Source organism: Colias philodice, chromosome 6, assembly GCF_061535455.1.
Source record: "Colias philodice isolate Cphi_HAF_F1 chromosome 6, ilColPhil1 Martin Lab GWU primary, whole genome shotgun sequence".
Taxonomy (NCBI): domain Eukaryota; kingdom Metazoa; phylum Arthropoda; class Insecta; order Lepidoptera; family Pieridae; genus Colias; species Colias philodice.
Window position 1 is genome coordinate 2,485,852 of NC_143091.1, and position 21,767 is coordinate 2,507,618.

General features: G+C 32.0%; 1 long non-coding RNA gene across 1 annotated transcript in view; it reads right to left on the reverse strand.

The window, feature by feature from the left end:
• The window catches only part of LOC149487531 (uncharacterized), a 48,454-nt gene extending 30,639 nt beyond the window's left edge, over positions 1-17,815 (reverse strand). The window contains exons 1-2 of the long non-coding RNA XR_016315723.1: positions 17,636-17,815; positions 16,571-16,706 (exon numbers count right to left, since the gene is read on the reverse strand). This is a non-coding gene — a long non-coding RNA (uncharacterized LOC149487531). The remainder of the gene's footprint in view (positions 1-16,570; positions 16,707-17,635) is intronic.
• Between the last annotated feature and the right edge of the window lie 3,952 nt (positions 17,816-21,767).

Here is a 21,767-nt window from a genome sequence, read left to right on the forward strand (position 1 = left end):
TTCTGATCTTACAGACGCGCTGACAAATTTAGTCCGCCATTTCTAGTTTAGTCTACCAACTCTAAGTACCAATATTAAAACGAATGGATTATCATCACATCATCAAAACTCAGATGTAATGGAAGATCACAATAACATAGAAAATTCAGTGGGTGTTGAGAACTAAACAAACAGAAGTAACAGAGACGCGAAGAATAAAAAAAGAGGACGAAAACGATAATTCGTTGATGCTTTCCCTTTTCGACGTATTGTTAGGGTACATCACCAATCTACAAAAAACAAAACTGATGATTCCCAATTGCTGATTAAAAATGAAAAACAAATAATCGACAACAGTGGTGAAAATTTGCTGATCACAATGAAACATCCTTCAGTGGTAGCAGATTTACTCATTTCAATGTATCGGTGAACAGCGTAAAGGAGAGGAGGACAGGAAAACATTATGAATGTGGATGGTGGATTGTATACAGGGTGTAATCGATAAGTATGTGCACGCGATTATGACGTTATTATTGCAGGTATCAAAAAACTTAAAACTGATATCGAAATTACTTTACCTAATGAGCAAAATGACAATAATAACTTTTTAAAAGTATAACGAGAAATATCTAAAAAAATTACTTTATACACTCCCATATCAAAAAGGGAAAATGGGACTAGTAGAAGTTAAATGTCTAATTCCGGCAAAAGACATGAATGCGGAAGATGCGGTTAAAAAAAAATTTAATATTTGAAATACAATGCAAAAAATAACACTTTTGTCATAGATAAGAATCATGACTATTTTTTCTAAATTCAGGGACAACTTAACGTTGCAGAAGCAGAAGTCTGCTTATTTGCTGTTTGGACTGGAGTGAATAATTCGTTAAAAATAGAATATAATATAAAATAATTTGGAAAATCCAAAAGTGCACGCCTCATAATTTTTTTTTAATAAATATTTATTAATTATTATTTTTGTTTATTTAATAACAATTAAACCACATCGAATCAGACCCTGAAAAATGAAAGGGTTCTATTCCTGAGCATACTCAAGCGTAAGAGAAAAAAAAAGACTCGATTAGTAAAGTATTTCGGTCGCTATCGTGTTAACAAGAAAAAGGATCCGCACATACAGACACACGGACGTCCAAGACAGAACTTTTTTAAACTGTTTTTTAACTAGTTTAAATAACAAAAATGACATCAAAAATATCATGAACGTTAAAAATAGTGTTTTTTCTTAATATGTGTGTGTATATATTATCTTACAAGTGCAATGTATGATACATAAAGACATTTTAAGTTTGAAAAATCAGATGTTTTGCGCGAAGTGACAGTAGTACCCACCTCAACGCTTCGCTTATGAGGCGTGCAAAAGTATGTAACGTTTAGGCAAAATAAAATGATGGACCATTATCAAGATTTTACATAAATTGCCTACTGTCAGAATTGATTGATTTGAGACTTCAGCATTCGATGCCCATCAAGGACCCATCCTATATCATTCAAGCGATTGAAAAAAAAGAGATAAATCCAGTGCAACCGATAAAGCATCAGAATGCTAGCAAAAGATTTATTAGGTTTATCAATATAAATCTATATATTACACATAATATAATAAATCTGTAGAAGACGCGAAGACTGACATCCGCGCGGACGGAGTCGCGGGCGGAAGCTAGTCAGAAATAAATATCTTTTGTTTTCATTTAACACAAACATTACATTTTTTTTATTATATACAAAATTTGTTTATCCGTTTTATTAGTTAAACTGAACAACTTTCACTAAGAAACTTAGGTCGAAAAAGATGTATAGAGTTCTGCATTTTGTATGGAAAGCTTATTTTTTTTATATTTCGTCCAAATTTCTTTGTAAAAGTTGATCAGTTATATAAACATGAAGTTGAAGATATCAATAGAAAGTATTCGCAAATTTTGTGTACTGATAAAAAAAAATCACCCGGTGTAATTTTCACGAAAATTGTTTCAAATTGTCATTTTTGGTACTTATTACGAATATTAAATTATGCATACGAATGATTTAATTTTTAAAAATTAAGTGGAGCAACTTTCCCTTAGTACATTTGTATTATTTACATATAGGATGACAGGATGCATTTGTTTGCACTACTAGACCAAGCCCTTAAGGAAAACATCCTAAAACTTTAACCATTCCCAGCTAACAAATTATGGCAAAGAAAAACAACAACAGTTTCAAGGAATTAAATTTCTTTTTTCCCCAAAAATCTAAAAGGTCGATGAGGAATCCAAATGAGGTACTTCCGTTGAATCGGGAGGTAAGGTCACTCCGACCTGTGACTCACTAGAGGTGACTGAGTGCCATTTATGTACTAACATGTGTTTCTTTTTGTGACGATTTTGGAATTTATCTGCAGATTAAACATATCACTACTGTATGAGTACTGAAGAAGATTGTTAGGAAGCTTGCAGGTAAAAGCACTATCCTTCTTCCTAGAAGTAAAAGTGCATGTGTCATCTGCCAATAGCAGTATTCTTGCAGTGAAATAAATATGGGCTAATAAAGACCAGGCTTCACTCGTACTGACGATAAAATATGTTGTGTGATGTGATGTGGGTTTGACCTATACCCTTTCCATGTTCATTTTTGTATCTATATTATATTCTATTATTGTTTTCAATTTCTACGTTATGTAGAGGACCCAATTGCTATGTAATTTGACAATGTATATAAATGATAACATATGTGAGTTTAACTTTGAGTTTATGAGTATAAATAGTCTTACTGGTATTGTCGGAGGTTACCTAATTTTTGTGTTTTTTTTTCAAGAGTAATTTGATCTCTCTCATTTTACCTAAAAGTTTTCGTATTTCACGCTCTATATGATACCAGATACTCAAATGCGAGCTGTTTTTTTAAATCATTGCACATGCACAATTATAAATATTCAATCAATCATTTAAACTTAATGAAGTGATTAACTTAACAATAAACGCTGCAGCAAGTCGTTAAAATTAAAAATAAAGAAAGAAGAAACATACGATGACATCAAGTTTCTTCTCTAGTTTTGTAAACATTAAAAATTAAGAAAAATGAAACATAAAAACTTTGTTTATAAAAACTTAACGATCAATTTCAAGTGACTTTCCTTTTTATTTTATTGGAGTTGATTAAAGAAATATTTATTAGCAGGTAGGCAACTCGCTTGCAATCAAGGTAGGTATTGTGTTCAAGTATTTCGAGAACTAAACGAGAATTTAAAGGTGAATAGTTGAGATAACGATAGATGCAAGTAGGGTTACCTTCTGGGAAAAATATCGGGTAAATTATTAGATTTTGGCATGAGATATCACATTATATATTTGTGTTATTTGTTCATAATGTCGTTAGTATCTAGATTGTAAAATGTAGATTGTGATGTGTATTCATTGTATAATTCATAAATTGAAATAAGTTTTACAAATAAGAGTAGGTAATTTTTTAAATTCCATAACACAATCGAAAGTTTAGAATGGGATCAGATCGTGCCGTGTGTGAAAAATGTCTTGAATAATTTACTAAAAAAAATTCTAAATAAGTACTTCTTTCTGCTTTTGTTTTTAAAATAGATATACAAACATACGTTGTGTGAATTGTATTATAATTATTTACTACTAGCGGTCCGCCCCGGCTTCGCCCGTGGTACATATTTACGTTTTCTCTACATAAAAACCATCCTCGTACTTCAAGGAATATAATAAAAAAAGAATTATCGAAATCGGTTCAGCCGTTCTCGAGTTATGCGCTTACCAACACATTTTGCGATTCATTTTTATATATAAGAAGATAAGATAAATATGACTAATGAAAAATATAATATAATATAGCATCTATATGATAGATTATTCAATTCTTCAGTAATAATTTAGGATACTTTCTCTCGGTATTGCGCGAATGATGTGTGGGCAACACCATGTACACATACGGGGTCAATAATAAAACTATCTTGCTTCACATTTGTATTAAAATCTTATTCGTATTATGATAATTAAAAAAGTCTTGAGATTAATCGATAAGATACTTATTTCCGTTTGAATTATATAGATTCATTTCAATAATAATTTCCATGGAAATATTATCTATACTAATATTATAAAGCTGAAGAGTTTGTTTGTTTGAACGAGCTAATCTCGGGAACTACTGGTCCGATTATATAGTTGGTAGGTGTTAGATAGCCCATTTATCGAGGAAGGTTATAGGCTATATATTACCACGCTACGACCAACAGGGGTGAAACCGCGCGGAGCAGCTAGTATTATATAAACTGGAGATAGATGCTATTTAATTAATCATATTTTAAACTTATTTAAGTGATCAACTTAACAATAAACGCTGTAGCATGTCGTTAAAATGAAAAAGAAAGAAAGAAGAAACATACGATGACATCAAGATTCTTCTCTAGTTTTGTAAACAGATAAAAATTTAAAAAATGAAACATATAAACACATAAAAATGTTGTGTATAAAAACTTAACGATCAATTTCAAGTGACTTTCCTTTTTATTTTATTGGAGTTGATTAAAGAAATATTTATTAGCAGGTAGGCAAGTCGCTTGCAATCAAGGTAGGTATTGTGTTCAAGTATTTCGAGAACTAAACGAGAATTTAAAGGTGAATAGTTGAGATAACGATAGATGCAAGTAGGGTTACCTTCTGGGAAAAATATCGGGTAAATTATTAGATTTTGGCATGAGATAACACATTATATACATATTTGTGTTATTTGTTCATAATGTCGTTAGTATCTAGATTGTAAAATGTAGATTGTGATGTGTATTCATTGTTTAATTCATAAATTGAAATAAGTTTTACAAATAAGAGTAGGTAATTTTTTAAATTCCATAACACAAGCGAAAAGCTTAGTATGGGATCAGATCGTGCCGTGTGTGAAAAATGTCTTGAATAATTTACTAAAAAAAAATTCTAAATAAGTACTTCTTTCTGCTTTTGTTTTTAAAACAGATATACAAACATCCGTTGTGTGAATTTTATTATAATTATTTACTATAAATATGACTAATGAAAAATATGATACATATAATATAGCATCTATATGATAGATTATTCAATTCTTCAGTAATAATATAGGATACTTTCTCTCGGTATTGCGCGAATGATGTGTGGGCAACACCTAGGGTTGCCAACACTTCATCATCAAAATATAGTATTTTCCAAAATAAGGTGTAAAAAATATAGTACATTTAAAAAAAATATAGTATTTTATGGGAAAAATAAAAAAATAGACAAATATATTGTATTTGTTAATTATTTATTTATATAAAAACTATATTTTTTGCACTTCTAGCACTGTGTAACAGCTTTTTGTTTAAAATAAAAGTGTCATATGCTATTTAACACATTCAATTTTTAGATTAATATCATTAATATAAATCAATAGCTCATTTTTTATCAATGATACACTTCTTCTGTTTCTTTCTTCTCGCCACTGGTATACAGAGTTACCGGGAAAGTCGTACAGAATATTGCAGGACGATATTATTCAGGTCATTTCTGATCAAATTGGACCCATAATATAACGGTTAGGTTTCGGATACCATAACGGTTAGGTTTCGGATACCATATTATGGGACCAATTCGATCAGAAATGACCTGAATAATAACGTCCTTCAATATTCTGTACGACTTTCCCGGTAACCCTGTATATGCGCAATAGGTTATATGACTTAGCCATCTTAACAATTAAAAGGCGCGTTCTTATTTTTTTTTTAATGAAGGATCTGTTTGTTACATTTGTCGGTGTTGAAAATATAGTATTTTTGCGTACTATATATGTTTTCAACAGTATATAGTACGCAGACCCGAAATATAGTACAATACTATATATTATAGTACGGTTGGCAACCCTAGCAACACCATGTACACATACGGGGTCAATAATAAAACTATCTTGCTTCACATTTGTATTAAAATCTTATTCGTATTATGATAATTAAAAAAGTCTTGAGATTAATCGATAAGATACTTATTTCCGCTTGAATTATATAGATTCATTTCAATAATAATAAGGCCAATTTTTACTAACCATGTCATGTTACATGCACACTGCACAGCGATGGTGTGTATTTGATATTTGCTCTCTTTATCAACCAAGTAGATTCATTTGTATCAGTGATCAGCATTTTTATTTCGTTTATAAAATATAGTGTTTTATTTAGAAGCAACATAGATAATTTTTTTAAGTTAGGATTAGGCAAGCATATGACCATCGCTTCGTCTGAAGGATAGCGACAAGCGTGGTCTAGGATGGAGCATGTTTGCCTAATAAGTGCCTATTCACATTTCTCTTGAATAAATCCAGATCTTATTAGTTCTTTAACACGTCTACAATGTGCCCACTAATACACCACAGATACTAGCTAATACTCAAATTGTAATTCTAAACCAACTCGATACCAAAGAAATGTTCCACGCGTAAAGGTAGCCCTAGATACCGGCGGATAGCCTTGCGGGACGAAAGCTCGTCGTAGGCTGTAAGCGGAATGTTCACGGGTTTACTTTCCACTGCAACCTTGAGCAAGATTGGCTTGGCACCGATCACCCGAAACTTGTGCAAATGCCTATTCAATGCGGTTAAGAAATTTATACCATCCTGTGCGATTTCAATTTGGAATCATTTGATTTTTGAACGTCGAACTTCAGTTTTCAAATTGTTTTATGCCTCTGTTAACAATATGTGATATTATTAGAAATTGTCATAGCACGCTGGCGATTTAAATTTGGAATCATTTGTTTTTCGAATTTTAAAACTTTTATTTTCGAATTGTTTTGTGCCCGTGTTTAGAATTCCAAATTTGTGATTTGTATTTGGAATCATTTAATTTCTTTTCCTTTTACTGCATACCAAATACCTATTACAGATTCAAATGTGAATTAATTAATTATTTTTGCTTTAAATCAATCAAAAGTAAATGCATAAATTCCAGAAATCATTTTATATTTTATTCCGTCTGGCTACCATTAAAATGTTACGTGTATTATCATTATTTTACATTTAATTCTGCTTTTATTGGATAGTTAATTAATTTAGTATATGTGCATTTGCATGTCAATATTGTTAAAGAAGAGTGTCGTATAACATTTTAATTAATAAAAAATCTTAAATACGATCATTTGACTTTGAATGGTACTTCGTATAATTTCATTTATCTATACCTATTGGTAGTTACAATACTTTTCTCAATGTTATTTTAGATTCTTTAAAAAAAAAGATGTGTGGCACTCGGGGACTGCCGCGGTAAAGCTATTGCATAGCATGCCTTCAAGCCACACCTCCGTGTCCGTCGGAGTGGGGAGCGTGAGGTTTTTTCGTTACGGAATTTCTGGATTCGGTCCCCGCGCTCAAGGCCCGCGATAGAAGCTATGCAATAGCTTAAAATTTTATGCTTATAAAGAAGGTATGTACATAGAGACATGTGAAATATGCCTAAAACATGTATGCAATTTTATCTTGTACCTATGATAATGCATGCAGAAGATATTATCGCGTCGCGGTCGTTATATTTAGTGAAGTTGGCTAATATGCTAATTTTGACATTATTTCTTTTACATCAGATGTGATGATGCCCCTAAATTATTCTAAGCAGCTCATTGAAGCAATAAATTATTTTACTCAGTCAATATTAAAATGTATTATTAAGTTGTTAATGACAGATAATCAAAGTTGCCTTCGTGCATTAAAAACTCTATTCACAAAGTGTTAAATCATCATAGCTCAGCTTATTAATCATTTTTCTTCAAGGCTTATCCGCACTTAAGGTGAGAAACAATTGATTACGTAGATTGACGCCTCCAGCGCGTGCGAAACCGAAAAAATAGAACACGCCAACCGTGAAGAAGCTACAAACAAAGACACACATATCCACCACGTGCGCGAACGAGAGAGAGAGCAGATTACCACAGAAACGAGAGAGGTGAAAACGGAAATTGTGCAAGTGCGAACAGGATGAAACATAAAGAGAAAGATAGAAGCGAGTGAAATTAGCGTGGTAACTTTCCCTGAGCTGGTTTCGATTACGTCAGATGTTACGCAAGCAGAAGATTATGATTGTATGACACTAATTTGAATGACGGTTGGAAGCAATCAGTTTCTTTGAACTACATTTCCGGTGATCGGAACCTGATGACCGATAAGAGGACCACGATCGATTAATTGATGATAAGCATTCAAAGGTTAGAAATGGTAAGTACGGGATGACTTGATACATTTCGAGTTGAAAGATTTCTGCATGTTCCTTTTAGAATTGGTGCTATCTTAGATTTAGAAAAGCACTTTCACTTAACTCTAAATAAGGGTGGTTATGTTTAAAGGTATTGTCAGTCAATATTTCGGAAATATGAAAGTTGAAAGTATGTGATAAAGAGGATTGGAAAATTGAATGTAGTTGTGTCATATGCAAACTGTCATGGTAATGATACGCCTGTCATGATAGTCTTAAACTGCCTAATCGTCTTTTGATGATCCACATTATACCGACAGTTATACAACCACAATTACATGGCCTTTCTTTCGCCATTTTTCATTGTTTTAAACTTCATATGGACATTTATTTGCGAAGATAATCTCATCATGTAATGTTGCGAAAGTGGGTCGATTCCATGAAAAATGTTATCATGTTCTTGCATTCAGCTATTGAGATTGGAGATAGACTGAAAGCGTGTAACATTAGAGATGCACGATACATAATAATTCATGAGGAGTCTATTTTGAGACACGTTTAGAATAATTTAAAGACACATACATATTTAAGAGATGACCTAGAAAAAAATAAACATTAGAAACGATTAAAGAAATCCTATACGTCTAATGTCATGTAGAGAAATTGATATAACCTAAATGACTTTTTAATTGATGAATAATTATAAAACTAAATGATACTCGTGAATGTTATTTTCTTAATAGGTAGGTACATTGAATCTTAAATACTTTGTTCAGTTTTTCTTTTTATCTATTTCGTCAACTATTTTTAATTTGACCTTTTCATCATAAATGTTTCCATTTTATGCACACAGTGGATAGTCATTTAGTTCTACTATATCAAAAAGTTCATGTCAGGTTCTCTATGACCGAACTCAATCGAATTTTAATTTTCTTTGATACAGTATATTTTTGTCATTACAAATTTATGCCCAAACATTAATGTATTCATCATCGCATTACACATGTTATCAAAACTCACAGCAAGGCATTAATCTCATTCGAATCTAATTCGTAAGTATCTATCAAAGTACGGATTATTGTCCTAGTTCTACATGATATTTCATTTAGATATTATACATCTCTTCGCGCTCTAGTGCAGAAGTACAATGCTATACTGTTACACACCCATACAGGTTTGCATGTGTGCGTTTATGAATGCAAGCATTCACTACTTCGCTTGTGTGAGCTAAAAAGATAGGTCTGTTGCTTTAGTTTTATGTTAGTCAAAACTATTTCTGTAATGGAAGGGAACATTTCGAAAGTTACCTTATAAAGGTAAATTTAATTTCCAGAAGTTGTTTGAAGTTCCAATTATTTTTTAAAGGGACTTCGCCGGCTATCGACTGATTTTAAACGAGACAAAAATATGAAATAAGCTTGCGTATGAAATAAAGGAAAGAAGAAAAAATGGGGTGGAAATTGGTATGGGACAGTAGCAGGATAACGTCAAGTTCACAATGATATGGAAATAAAGCCTAGTTTAATTTATTTCTAAAAAGTTATTTGTCAATTTAGGCATTGTAAGCATTGAATACTATTCAAAACAAATAACATTAGAACACAAAAATAAAAACTACCATCCATTTATCTCACAAAGCCCGATTCATAAACATCTTGTATTTAAACAAACACAAGCACATTTACATATTAACATGTGTGCGTGTACAATCTACACACGTCCGTGCGCGTGCGCATGTGTGCGTGCGGCAATCACAATGAAAGTACTAGTTGCAGGGATTTGGGTCACAGCACCAACTTTGATTATAAAGATTACGAGTACCGTGTGAATCATCGCACATCTTCGGTCCTATTTATTACGAGATAAATGTTCTGTTTATGTGTTGCTGAAGCATTTAAGCGAATTTAGATTTATTTGGGAAGCTTTGTAGTATGCTATTTATATGTAGCGTAGGTCATGATTACGAATGATGTGGGGGAATTTTTGTAGGATATGATTTAAAAATATTGAATATCGATTAATTTTTATGTATTTACTTGTAGTAACCCTTGAAGTTTCTTGGAAGAGCTGGAATTATTTCAAGAGTAAAAATTAGTCAGATATTTCAGTATAGATTGCCTTCAAGTAAATTTTTTAATTAGAGTCATTGCTCCAGTATGTGATAAAAAGCGAAACCTTCATAGTGCAAGTATAGTATTTTTTGTACATTTGGCATATACCAAACCTGTGAAGGAAAATCGTGAGGAAACCGGTATGTCCTAGAGGCTAGAAGTGAATTTAATTGCATGTCAGAACGAATGCATGTATCCTTATATGGCTTGAATCTGTCGTGGATCCCGGATGCTAGAAAAAACATTAATGAACTACATAATTTTTTTTATCCTAGTTGATAATGGTCACTTTTATCCTTTAAGCATCAGCCTTTTGGATCAATATAATCAATTTAAGCATTGTAATAGTAAGAAGGGTCCAATCTTCAATGATATATTTCAAGTCTTAGATTAGAGAGGAATAGACTAAGTGGGTTACCCCATTTTCATGATGACCACGACCGCTCTAGCTAGAGTGATAGGACGGAGAAGAAGAAGACTGAGTGGTGCTCACACTATTTAATTATAGCTTCTGTAATTGAAATGGTTGCCAGAATTGTACGATTTCGACATAAATGTAGTTACTTTCATGATGCTTAGATTTATATTTGATCAGAACCCTATTTTTTAATCTATACTAATTTTATAAAGAGGAAAGGTTTGTATGTATGTATGTATGGTTTTCACGCATAACCTACTGGACCGATTTTGATGAAATTTGGAACAGATAATCTTTAGACCCTTAGAAAGAACATAGGCTACCTTTTATTGCGAAATATGTGCCACGGGCGAAGCCGAGGCGGACCGATAGTGTTATACAATTATTACCATTTAAATGTTCCAATCGTTTAAGAAGTCCTCTAACATTGGGGATACCAAGCCATTCTATTTCTGCCCTATAATTCAACCAAATTGGCCATGTTTTAAATCTTGACAATACACAAAACAATGCGGACAATATTGGCAAATAAATTATTATAGAGTAAAAACTTGATTTGTATTAACAGCAATAGATATTGAAAATAACATTAAACGTGTAAGTTTTTACGTGTAAATATTTAAACACATAGTGTTTATTTTATTTGTTCATAGACACAAGTAGAATGTGTGAAGGCCAATAGTCATGGTCATATTGATAACATGGATCTTTTTATTTATTTATCTCTTAAGTAAGGTATGTCAGTTTTGTTCGTTTTATTAGCGTTATGTTTGTACTTCTATTGTTTGCTTGCTATTTTGACTCGAAGGACCAAGTGATTCGATATGTCAATTATTACACACTAGGTTTCCGCCCGCGGCTTCGCCCGCGCAGTCAAAGAAAACCCCGCATAGTTCCCGTTCCCGTGGGATTTCCGGGATTACATCAGTTTCCCGGCATAAAAAGTAGCCTATGTCCTTTCTCGGGTATCAAAATATCTCCATACCAAATTTCATGAAAATTGGTTCAGTAGTTTAGGCGTGATTGAGTAACAGACAGACAGACAGAGTTACTTTCGCATTTATAATATTAGTATGGATTGCATAAGAGTACAAAATATAGTCCTATTAATATTGTAAATGCGAAAGTTTGTGAGGATGTGTGGATGTTTGTTACTCTTTCACGCAAATTCTACTGAACCGATTACAATGAAATTTAGCACACATATAGAGGGTAACTTGGATTAACACATAAGTTTTTATCCCGGAAATCCCACGGGAACGGGAACTATGCAGGTTTTCCTTTGAAAACGCGGGCGAAGCCGAACGAATAGATGTCATTTTAAACTGAAAACAAATTGAATAACAGTTAAACATTGTTAAGTCAAATGAATAGATTGATAATGGAGTTAAAATCGTGTTATTTAGATTGAATTACAGTTTGAATCATGTAGTTTACGGCACCTTTCTAATAGTCTCAAAAAAGGGCCCTTTAACTCAAGCTTATAAAATACCGCAGTTACCACATAAGTACTCACAGACTTTACGTTCATTGCAAGATCATTTATAAGTATTTTTTTGTAATGCTATTTTCTGTGCAGCAGAAACCACTTATCGTACAAATTATCTGTCATAATTGACCTAAACAAAATCTCGAAAAGGGCTCTCTAGTTCAATCTTATACTTACTACGTCTACATCGTAACAAGCTTTCACTTTTATAGGATCGTTTATTTTTTTGTAATGTTATTTTTATTCAGATAACTATTATTGTAACAAACTTCTTCAACAACTGACATAAACAAATGGTAATGTAAGTGAAAAATCACAAATAGGGCTCTCTTGTTTAGTCTTACACATAACGTTGCACACAAGCTTTCGCTTTCATAGTAAGATGATTTACAAACGATATTTTATCAAGACTCTCCTTGTGCATTAGATAGCATTTATAGTACCAATCTGCTGTCACAACTGACATAAACAAAAGGTAATGTACATGAAACAACCGAATTGGGTCAGTCTCCCCTTTAGCGACAGTTATGGCGCAACTCTGTTTCGACACAGTCTACTTTCCTTTCCACTTCATTTTCATAACTCAAGCCTTATCTTGTAAAAATAAATAGGTGTGGACTATTTACGTAAGCTTGGGCTAGAGATTTGTATCTTCAGTTTATAATTTAGATGTCGGTTCGCTGCGGGATGAAGGTTTATGAAAGTTGATATTTGATTTCATAATCTTTGATATATGAAGCTGAATATTCAAATGTTTAAGTATATTAAAAGCAGCACATGAAAACTTTTAAGGGATTACTGTTCGTTCAAGATCTGTGTTGTTTTATAGATAACTACCTTCCGCCCACGACTTTGTACGTGCATCCCCGTTTTTCTCCGTTCCCGCAAGAATTTCGGGAAATCCTTTCTTAGCGGATGCCTACGTCCTAACATCTACCTGCATGCCAAATTTCAGCCCGATACGTCCAGTGGTTTGGGCTGTGCGTTGATAGATCACTATATCAGTCACCTTTGAGTTTTATATATATATAGATGTTTAAATTATTAGGTGAGATTTCGTTTAAACCTATATATTAGTGCTATGACAATAAGATAATAATTATACTTAATTATTCAATCAAGAGTATTAATTATATACAAGAGAAGATATAAACTACTTTGTTAAGTACCAGTCTAATGTATTGTATAACACAGTATAAATTCCTTACATTGAATATGTATAATTTACATATGTAACTTGTGTATCAGGTTAATATAAAAAATAAAGTATATGAATAATAAAATAAACAATACGACTAATAACCACGAAATTACGCGGCAGCTTTATTATGATTTATATGTGATCAGTTATCATAGCATAATAATATAAGACTAGCATATAATTATGAAGACAAATGCAGTATATATTTTATATAGGGAAATGATTATAATCGATAGAGACGTGTGAATGTACCGGTTATACACGCTGCCATATATGTGTATATTGTTAATCATAAATACTGTTAATAATAGCATATCGTTGAAGAAAATAAAATATGTTAAGGTTAAAGTTTATTTAATAGTAAAAATATCGCTTCGACAATTTAATATTTGTGATGATAATGATTTTGTTAAGTTACGATACCTCTAGAACAATTTATACGTAATTTATAATTTTACCTACCTACTTGTGTTTCTAAAATGACAATTCTTTTAAAAGTATTAGGAATTCTTTTTTCTCATGCTCGTTTATTATTTTATTTGTAGCAAAATAGACGAATTGACTTCTTGTCATATTAAATCTCGTTATTTAAATAACGTAAAAACTTTATTAAGCAAATATACTTAACTAAAAATGTATAATTAACTTGATAGTCCAATAAGTTTTGATGTCCTTAAATCTGATGATTGAATTATTGTCCTATTATTCCATGAATGCGGGTAGATAGTTCAAGGCTGATATAAAAACGAAAGCGTGTAAGTACAAAGCGTATAGCTATAAAGAAATGTAGGGGTCGATACGTTGTAGTCAGGTAGCACACGTGTGCTTTTGTGCAACTTTCTAAAGGGAATCCAATATGGGAAGGGAGGTGCGTTTTTTGTGACGAATCGTGGATTATTCGCGTGTAGAATCTCTAGTAATTTTAAGGCGAACGTAACTGTGTTTATCTGCTAATATGACGACTTTAATGATATTTGGTGTACATTGAGAAAAGGTACATGTTGTCAAAAAAAATGTATGATAAAAAAGCTCTATAACGTTAAGCTTCCGAAAATATGTTATACTAGAGGTCCGCCCCGGCTTCGCCCGTGGTACATAATATTATTTCGCAATAAAAGGTAGCCTATGTCCTTTCTCGGGTATCAAAATATCTCCATACCAAATTTCATGCAAATTGGGTCAGTAGTTTAGGCGTGATTGAGTAACAGACAGACAGACAGAGTAACTTTCGCATTTATAATATTAGTATGGATATATAGCATGTGAAAAGAACTTAAGTTTTATATTCAATTTAGATAGGTATACGATTCAGCTGTTTTGGACATTATCTATGATAATATATCTAGATTTTTATGCTTATATAATAACCAACTATGTCCATACAATTTTTCAAGGTCTAATTCTCTTTATTGAATTTAAATTTAATGCGTCTCCTCTATAATTATATAATTATGCACATCGATGAAATGCACACATGCACACTGCGTTTATATTATGTATGATTTTATAACTGCTATCAATTATGTTGTATAAAATGTATTCGTAATTTCAATACGTTTCATTAATAATTGTATACGTTTGATAACCTTTTATCAATATACAATTAATTTCGTACTAGATATAAGCAATTAAATCCACATACATTTAAACAACTATGACATAATTACCTCTTCCTCATATTTCTTATAATCGAAACATAATATTCATTTATACTTAGATAATATTGTATGTATACTGTAGGTACTATATCTCTATCATATGTATTTTATGTAATACAAGCTGGAACGCACGGCTTTATTCTTGTTGTTTCCTGGTAAAAAGTAGCTTACGTGCTTATCCAAACAATAATCTATGTATCAAATTTTATGCATATCTAAACAGCTCTTTTTGGGTGTAGTAACAAACATCCATTTATATTCAGAGACTTTCATATTTTTCCTAATACTAGTAGGAATACTAGGAAAGGTAATCCTATGAACTTAATAGTTCAACAAAAAAGCAATCTTTGTTCGATGTAAAGTATTGTCTTTTCTATATATTAAACATATTGTAGGTATAATTTAATTATACAAAATCACGTTTAGAAAAAGCTCTAACTCAGAATCCAAAATTTTAAATGCATTGTGACCTCATAAGTATAAAATGTCACTATCAAAAGGATCGGGATGTTTTGTCCTCGCCTACCTGGAGCCATTGTGTTTGGTGAAAGTATGTGAAAGATTACCTTGGTTTCACCCTCGAGAGTTTACACACTGTGTGAGATATCGGTAAGTTGGAAGACTTTATATTTTGGGAAAAGAAAGGAAGTGTTTGGAGATTTATGAGAAATTTAGGTATGTTCAATAGTTCTCTCTCACTCTAAAACCTAAAGGTATAATTTTTAAGTAAAATAGGAGTATATTTAGAGGAGTAATTCTCGTTACTTTGAATGTAGGAAATACAGAGCCATGTCTTATTTTATTTGTACAACAGACGTCTGTTAAAATTATTTCTAGGATATTTTAAAAGATACCTATGTTATATTTATTATACTTTCCGAGAAATAAAAGCGACATAGGCTATTTTTTTATGTCAACCCAGACGAATCTGGATCAACCTTTTTTTTTTATAGCGGGGAAATCTTCCAAAGATACCCACGGCCCCCGGGGAAGGAGCCGTGGGTTATGTCGGATTTTTACCGACTAAAACCCCACTGAGTTCCGTCGAGCCGCTTTAATGATGGGGCCGCGGGTATTTGTTGGAATTCTTCCGCCTAATGCTACCTATATAATACCTATATGAAAAGTCTATAATTAATGGCTCAGAGATGTCGAGTTATAAAATAGGTACATATATTTCTAAATATAATTTAAAAACAACTAAATAAACAATATTGAAAGACACAGTGAGTAAACCACCAAAATAGATCAGCCATCAGTTTTTATAAACACACGTCCTACCAACACAAAAGATAAAATGTTCTATAGAAAAAAAATATAAATTGCAGGTTATGCTTATAGCTACGTGATCGTTGAAAAAGTGCCATAGAAATATTGTGAATTTAATTTTGAGATTACGTTTGGTATGTAGGTTCTTCTTGTTTGCTATTCTTTGGATCTTGCAGATTTTTTTATTTTATACTCATCGGATAATGGAAAAAAAGTCGCTACTTTTAGAGTATTATTTAATACGAAACCTATGCGTTTTTTGAAGTGAAACTTCTTTATCGGGGTTGGAAAAAAATTTAGTGTAACATTTTTTCGTTACGCGTGACATTTTTACGTTACGCGCCCTCTTTTTCTTATCCCTACCACGCGTGATTCGACGTATTTCTGTAATGGTGCAAATAGTAAATTATTTTTTGAAAAATAACGTCATGCAGAAGTTTCACTTCTTACGTGTGTACACTAGTAGTTACACACACAAATTTTTTATTTTATTTCGTTTTAGTCTAGATGGAAGTGGATAAAAATTGGTGGATAAACCTAGATTTATGTTTTACTAGTGGCCCGCCCCGGCTTCGCCCGTGGTAGGTACATATTTCGCAATAAAAAGTAGCCTATGTCCTTTCTCGGGTATCAAAATATCTCCATACCAAATTTCACGCAAATTGGTTCAGTAGTTTAGGCGTAATTGAGTACCAGACAGAGTTACTTTCGCATTTATAATATTAGTATGGATTTTCTGTGATCGATGCCATGTCGATTGTTGAAACGTGATACATAGTAGTCACAGTCAGATGTTTATAAATATTTTAACATTTTTGATCTATGATTTCTCTTAACAGCTTTCATATTTAAAACAGTTAATTTATCTAATCATTTATGTATAGTAAGGTATAGGTTAATGAGAAATGAGCTAAACAATCACGTCAAAATTATTTAAACTACCTACTACTACTATTTTTATTTATTATTTAAGTTTGTAATACAATAAAATGATAATCTTAATACTATTATAAAGGCGAAAGTTTGTTTGGATGTATGGATGTATCGATGTTTGTTACTCTTTCACGTAAAAACTACTGAACCGATTACAATGAAATTTAGCACACATATAGAGGGTAACTTGGATTAACACATAGGATAGGTTTTATCCCGGAAATCCCACGGGAACGGGAACTATGCGGGTTTTCTTTGAAAACGCGGGCGAAGCCGCGGGCGGAAATCTAGTTTTCTAATAAATTAATCTGTAGTCTAATGTACAAATGGAAATTAAAATAATTTAAGAAAGTCAAATAATACATGATATATTTACTTACATAGACACTAATCACTTTTCACTAAGATCATGCGAACATTTCAGAAGAAAAACTGTCGCTCATCATTCATCATAGAAAGTGCTAAATGCTAATACAATATTGACTCTTATTGCTAAGAAAATAAGGGCTATATCAATAATGTGACGTATATATCTTTCACTGGTTAATTGAAGTCATCGAATCGCACACGCAAAGTAAAATTGAAAGAAAGTTATAGTGCAATAAAAAACGAAGAGCATTTGTTTTGTATTGCCGTCCTGCTTTGGCAGACACATGGTCGTATAACGCTCTCTCGCTCTAAAGAAAGTGTGCGTAGCTCTTACGTCATAGAAGTATATGTTTGGAGACAGATAAAACGTTATATTGGAGGAATTTCTCAGTTAAAGTAAATAACTTTACTAAGTAAAATATATGTATAATTAGAATCCTTTTATGTATAACATATTTTATGGAAATTAAAGAAACGCAACAATATTTGCCTTGTTACTCTGTAGAATATATTTTGAGTTGGTTTTGATAAAAATAATTTAAACAATTTAAATTTTGAATGCTATATTTATTAATATCGAATTGTTACTTTTACAATAATTTTCTATTTCATTAATCATAATACATATTCGATAAAAAGTGTTTCATCTTTTATTTTATCTATACTATTATTGAGAGTGAGAGTGATAAGTGACGTCAAAATGGATCGTATTAAATGAGACAGATATATGAAGTGCACACAAAAGAAAGGGATACAAGATGATAGTGTGGGAATGCGTGCAGGTAACGATGCAATGATACTTTCGTTTTGGATTGGGCCATCGTTGTGGTTCTAAATATTACCCTAGTTCAAAAAAGATGGATATTGTTTTCATTATTACGATGTTATTATATTTGTATAACGAATTTTATACACACAGCGCTTAACAAATAAAGTAAGTTTTAATTGATCATTTTAATGCAAGATGATCTTATAGCCTAAGTTATATATATATTATATAGTTAGCCTTAATTAGGCAATAATTATTGTTAGCTCAGCAATATCAAAGCTTTCTACTTTTGAGTACTGAAAGGATGTTGTTACTGTTTAGTTATACACTAAGTTACATAGATACTTACGATTTATGGAACACATCTAACATAATTAACTCTCTCTATGCTGTCTAATCTCACCATACTGCAACTTTAAACAATTTTATCAATAGCATCGCTAAACTACAAACTAAAACTGTATAAATAGATTAATCATTATTGTGTTCAATTATTTAAAAATAGCACTTTTAATTAATGATAAGTTAAATAATAATTAATAAAATAACTGAACCATAACACTGCACCGATCCGAGCAACGGTAGCAAAAAAGGCCGAAGAAAGTAAAAGCCTGCATTCGTGGGTGTTTTTATGAAGAAAGAACCTTTTATAGTCGAACAATATATTGAACAATAGTTGCGTAACATATGGTTGGAATGTAAGTCTACATTTTATTATTATTCTTTTGAAAGGTGAGAATGCTTATATTTCTTTAGAAATGTTGATTTTGATGTTAATTTATCGTAGCAAAATTAATCTACTTACCTTTTGTAGATAGATATGAAATTGACATCTACTCTGTTTCTTCTTCATTATGACCCAAGGATATTATAAATGCCACAATATAATTATTAATTACCATTAAAAATTAAAAAAAATAACCGTTTCACCCGCATTGCTCCGATTCTGTTGGTCTTATCGTGATGATATTATAGCCTTATTCGATGAATGGGCTATCTAACACCGAAAGAATTTTTCAAATCGGACCACTAGTTCCTGAGATTAGCGCGTTCAAACAAACAAACAAACTCTTCAGCTTTATAATATTAGTATAGATGTAAAAATGGTAATTAATAACAACTTAATATTTATTATACCTACCCGTATTATTATCCGTTTTAAAGATTATTTTTGAGCATTATCATCATAATTCATATTAGTATCTCTCTGCTAAGAACGGGACATCGCATACGTTATAGTAGAGTCTTATTGGTCGATTATAAATAAATAAATAATAAATAAATATTATAGGACATTATTACACAAATCGACCTAGTCCCACAGTAAGCTCAATTAAGGCTTGTGTTGTGGGTACTAGGCGACGATAAATATAATATTTAATAAGTACATATATAGATAATAATTAATAACACCCAGACCCAAGAACAAATAATTGAGTTCATCACACAAATATTTGCCCTGACCGGGGATCGAACCCGGGACCGTCGGCTCAGTAGGCAGTTACTTTACCACTGCGCCAACCGCGGCCGCGTCGTCAAATTACATTGCTTTTATTAGGGTTCCGTAGCCAAAATGGCAAAAACGGAACCCTTATAGTTTCGTCATGTCCGTCTGTCCGTCTGTCCGTCTGTCCGTCTGTCACAGCCGATTTACTCGGAAACTATAAGTACTACAGTGATGAAATTTGATGGGAATATGTGTTGTATGAACCGCTACAAAAATATGACACTAAATAGTAAAAAAAAGAATTGGGGGTGGGGCCCCCCATACATGTAACTGAGGGATGAAATTTTTTTTTTCGATGTACATACCCGTGTGGGGTATCAATGGAAAGGTCTTTTAAAATGATATAAAGTTTTCTAAAAAACATTTTTCTTAAAGTGAACGGTTTTTGAGATATCAGCTCTCAAAGTCGTAAAAAGTATGTCCCCCCCCCTCTATTTTTATAACTACGGGGTATAAAATTCTAAAAAAAATAGAGGTGATGCATGCTAATTAACTCTTTCAACGATTTTTGGTTTGATCAAAGTATCTCTTATAGTTTTTGAGATAGGTTGATTTAACTGTAATTTATTATATTTGCTGCTACGGAACCCTTTGTGCGCGAGCCCGACTCGCACTTGGCCGGTTATTCGAAATAAAATAGTTCTAAAAATTAAGAAAAAGTTTTATTTATGACTAACTTCAGCCCTTTTCAATATTAAAGCAGTTCTCTTATTTATTCATTTTAATAGTCTATCTCTGTGGGAAAGTTCAACCAGATTCGATCAGTTGATTTGCTGAGAAAATGTAACAAAATATTTATCCAATGTAACAAAGTCTATTTTCTAATAAGATCTATCGTGTGTTCTAATATATTTATTTTATTCCAATATTTTTCCAAAAATGTTTATATGTTAAAACATATGCCTATTAAATGATAAAATATGATACTTTGAGTACCTACTAAATAAAAAATAAGCAGCGAAAGGAAATTTTTATTTTAGCATTTTGCAAATCAAGCAGTAAGTTTAATTAAAAAGTATTTGTTTCTATTTTGCACATACATAAATATCAATCTATAATCAACAAAGGTTTATAATCCATACTAATATTATAAATGCGAAAGTAACTCTGTCTGTCTGTCTGTTACTCAATCATGCCTTAACTACTGAACCAATTTGCATGAAATTTGGTATAGAAATATTTTGATACCCGAGAAAGGACATAGGCTACTTTTTATCCCGGGAAATAGGATAGGTTTTATCCCGGAAATCCCACGGGAACTGGAACTATACGGGTTTTTCTTTGACTGCGCGGGCGAAGCTGCGGGTGGAAAGCTAGTTTACCCATATATTAAGCTTCAAATATATGTCTATATAGAAAGTAAACGAACCAAGGTCGGTAGAGTCATCTCTATGCACTTTGAGACAATGCAATGACCCGGCTGTCCTTTGACGTTCTCCTTGCAACATCCTAGCTATTAAAATAACACGCTTTTGAATATTGTTTTTGACGGGTTTAAAACAGGTTCTATTGGTTAATTTAACGTGTGAATATGGAAAAATATTCATGTAATTTAACCGCGTTTTTTATATTAACAAGCTGTTTAATGGTTTGTAAGTAAGCGTTTTTACTGGTATAAATATTAATTACATATAAATAAATATTAATCTTCTTATACAGGGTGTCCCAAAAAGTAGTGATATACTGAAGCTGGGAGGTAGAGGACTTAGAGGGCTATCCGAATCACCCCCATGTGTGTTATGCGATTTTTCGTATTTTCGGAGTTATTACATTTTTTTTCAATTTTTCATCTATCGCCGAGTACGATGAGATTTTTATTTATGGTGACGTGAATTATTGCGCTAGATGCTTGATTTTTTTTTGTGTG